The sequence below is a fragment of the Rhincodon typus genome, chromosome 8, assembly GCF_021869965.1.
Source record: "Rhincodon typus isolate 14 chromosome 8, sRhiTyp1.1, whole genome shotgun sequence".
Taxonomy (NCBI): domain Eukaryota; kingdom Metazoa; phylum Chordata; class Chondrichthyes; order Orectolobiformes; family Rhincodontidae; genus Rhincodon; species Rhincodon typus.
Window position 1 is genome coordinate 91,728,796 of NC_063339.1, and position 4,034 is coordinate 91,732,829.

Sequence of the window (4,034 nt, forward strand, 5' to 3'; positions counted from 1 at the left end):
GAAGTACTGTGTCCAGTTCTGGTCTACCTGTTATAGCAAGGATATTATTAAGCTGGAGAGAGTTCACATGAGATTTACCAGGACGTTGCTGAGAACGGAGGGATTGAGTCATAATGGGGGACTGGGACTCCTTTCACAGGGGTGTAGCACATTGAGGTTGACCTGAAAGTGGTTTCTGAAATCCTGAGGGGTAACAAAAAGTTGATGGGCAGTATCCTTTCACTGGGGTGGGGATTTCAAGACCAGGGCAGGGGGCAGCATATTTTTAATCAACTAGATTAGTTTCATTGTCGCGTGTACTCACATGAATACAGTGAAAAGTTTACAAGTTGCCACTTATGGCACCATGTTAGGTACAAAGGTACCTAGATACAACACTCCCCAGGGCCCTACCATGAACTGTTTAGGTCCTGTCCTTGAGGAGTACAGATAAGGTGAATAGCAAGTGTCTTTTCCCTAGGGTGGGGGATTTCAAGACCAGGATCATATTTTTTAAGGTAAGAGGTGAAAGATTGAGAAAAGGCATGAGGGGCAACCATTTCCCTCCCCCAAGAGTGTGGTTCACGCGTGGAATAAACTTCCAGAGGAAATGGTGGATATAGGTAGAATTTACAATGTTTAAAAGACGTTTAGATAATACATAAATAAGAAATGTCCGGAGAGACATGGGCCATGTGCAGGCAGATGGGGCTACATTAGTTTTGGAACATGGTCAGCACGGACTGGTTGGACCGACGGGTCTGCTTCTGTGCTGTCAGACTCTATGACGCTACATAATTGAAACTTACAGAATACTGAAAGGCCTGGATAGTTAGACATGGAGATGTTTCAACTTGTAGGAGAGACTAGAACCTGAGGGCACAGCTTCTCAGTGAAGAGATGACCCTTTAGAATGGAAATGAGGAGGAAATTCTTCAGCCCGAGGGTGGTGATTCTGTGGAACTCATTGTCATAGAAGGCTGTAGAGGCCAAGTCATTGAGTGTATTTATAACAGAGATAGATAGATAATTATCTTGATTGATAAGAGGATCAACGGTTGTGGGAGAAGGCAGGAGAATGGGGTTGAGAAACATATCAGTCACAATCAAATTGTGGAGCAATCTTAATGAGCCAAATAGCCTAATTCTGCTCCTACATCTTGTGCTCATGGTAATTATGGGTGACTTCAATCTGCACATAGGTTGAGCAAATCAAATCAGGAACAATACCAGACAGGAGAAATTCCTGGAGTGTGTACAAGATGGTTTTCTACATCTATATATTGAGTGACCAAAGAGAGGACAGGCCATCCTCAATGGCGTATTGTGTAATGGTCAGGGGTAGGTTAGCTCAGTTGGCTGAACAGCTGGTTTGTGATGCAGATTGACTCCAGCAGCATGTGCTCAATTCCTATACAGCTGAGATCACCATGAAGGTCCCACCATCTTAACCTTGCCCATTGCCCGAGGTGTGGTAACCCTGAGGTTAAAGCACCATTTGTCATCTCTCTCTCTGAAGTGAGAGAACAGTCCTACAGTCTTCAGAAACTACAGTAACTTTATTTCAAAATTTTAATTGTGTAATAAGAGTGGATTAATTGGACTGTGAAAGGCCTCATGTGGAAAAGTGAAGACCTCTTCATGATAGAGCTCTTCATTAGGATGGAGAGTGACAGAGTTGATTTTGAGACACGGAGCCAAAATCTAAATAGAGGAACTTACAATGGTATGAGGTGCACACAGGCATTCTCGATTTTAACTGTCCCACATTTGGTGCTCTCAACCTTTAGCTGCCAAGCTGATAAACTGTGAAACGTCCTCATTAAACCTCTCTCTCTCTCTCTCTCAAAATCAGTTTTGCACCCTAAAATACTGGTTGAAAACAACTTACTTGACCATAAAACATTTTGTCACCACCTTAATATCTCATTGTGTGTCTAGGGTCAGAAGTTGCATCATAACACTACCAAGGAACAGTTTGGAAGTTTCCATTATGTGAAGGGCACTATATGGATACAAATTAATTGCCATTGATTTGGACACATGTCACAGTTCCTTCATCATCACTTGGTGAAAAACTCCTTTCCTAAAAAGAGCACTGTGGGACCACGAAGGGAAGGAAATCGCCAGCAACAAATGGCCAGGCAATGTTCAGCTGTAAAAAACCTCATTTAGAGAGTCAATGGAAATAACAATACAATACCTAAGACAGTTTTACATCCATCATTGAAGACAGACCAGGTTAGACAATGACAGAGAGCTGATCAGGGAGAGCAGAGATGAACCAGAACAATGTATGGTGTTATAAAGCAGCTTTTGACACCAGCCACAGAGCGAGGGGGTGACAAAATGAGTCACAGTAGCTCTAGAGTCAGAAACTGAAAACAGCAGGAGAAGCTTAATGGTGTAGATTACTGGTTTAAAATATTGAAATAATTTCATTGTGTTCAACTTTAAAATCAATGCCAGAGTCCGCAGCTCAAAAGATATCAGAAGCACTGGGGTCAGAGTAAACTCACAGTTCAGGAAATACCCGAGAATCAGGGTGATATCAGTGAGCAATTGTTTGTGTGTGATATCATCACCCACTTGAACACAGAGCATTTGGGCCTGTACAAACAGGCGATCTCCACAAAGAATGTGAGGGTCTGAGGAGAGACTTGAAAGGAGATGAATCAGAATGGCTCAACAACCAAGGGATATTAGTTGTAAGGTCAGATTGGAGAAACTGAAGTTGTTCTGCACAGAGCAAAGGAGATTGAGATGAGATTTGATAAAGTGTCGATGTTTAAATAAGGCAGATAAAGAGCAGCTGATCTTCTTCACTGGTAGTAAAACTATGAAAGACACAGATTTAAGATACTGGGCAATAGTTACTGTGCGATAGAAGGAAGGAACCTTATGTTACTTTTATCTTACTCAATACTTACATTCAAAGGCCAATAATATCCAAGTGGCTCACTTAGATCTTGGTGTATCATATTTGGTTTGAGTTTCCGATCTGCAAATCCTTTTCTAACATGCTGTAAAAAAAATTTACAAGACCCATCTCAGTCAGTCCGGGTCAAAATTTCAGAAGAAGCAAACATTTCTTTGCTTTGGAGTTTGCTGTGTGTAAATCCTCCCCTCCTCAATCCCTGTTAAAGAAGTTTATAAACTCCATTCCTGTCAGTCCAGGAGAGACATTCACAACATTCTTTCCCCTGGCCCACGGCGACCGCACATGCGCCCTGCTGCCCTTTGCCTCCTACAAAGATGGCGGCCATTACCCGCGGCCTGTCATGGAGACGGAGCCTCAATTTGTCCCGTTTTCTGAAACGGGGACAGATAGTTTCTTTATGCAGGGTCTGTCGCATCCACAAAGTGTTTGGAAAGCCTCCCCGTCTACCGCCTACTCCATTCCGCCTCATTGTTACCTTTTGCGGAGCCGAGGAAAACAGCGACCACTTCTCAGGTTCGCTCCCACTGCGCGGGCTCTAAATTGTGGGCACGCGGGAACATTCTGAGCCTGCGCAGTGATAAGCAATGCAGTGCATAGCCCTGGGCAATCTGGGTTAAGTGCCCACCATTGTAAAGATTGAATTTTTATTTGTCGTAATGTGTACAAGCAATCTTTCTTTTTACTTCCTGCCAGGACAACTGACATATATACATTTTATAAAGTATAAACCGTGCCTTTTGCATCCCAGGGACATAATATCACAAAGTCTGACACTGAGCCACACACTGAGTGGCCATACACATTCTGGGTCACAGGGCTACTTTCTTCTTAGAGATACAAAACTGGTGGTGGTTTAACCTGAGGACACCACATCTCATGTCAGCAGAGAGGTTGAAAGTAGAGAGTCATTACTGGTAAACTCAGGCGGTGTGGGATTTCATTCTACACTGTTGGCATCATGAGGAAAACTGGCAAACGGCTCTGAGAAAGAGTTTGGCTTTCATAGTCGTCTTCAAAGAGGAAAATGTAGATTTCATATTGTAGCAAACAGCAATGCTTCCTGTCGTTTGTTGAAGAAAGTGTTTTTGTTCCACTGATGCCCTGAAATATTGAC

At 43.0% G+C, this 4,034-nt stretch overlaps 1 long non-coding RNA gene across 1 annotated transcript; it reads right to left on the reverse strand.

The window, feature by feature from the left end:
• On the reverse strand, nucleotides 1-3,497 carry LOC125483844. Its single transcript, XR_007262740.1, has 3 exons — nucleotides 3,396-3,497; nucleotides 2,910-3,002; nucleotides 1-27 (listed from the first exon to the last, which is right to left on the reverse strand). It is a non-coding gene; the product is annotated as an uncharacterized LOC125483844 (long non-coding RNA).
• Nucleotides 3,498-4,034: the final 537 nt, after the last annotated feature.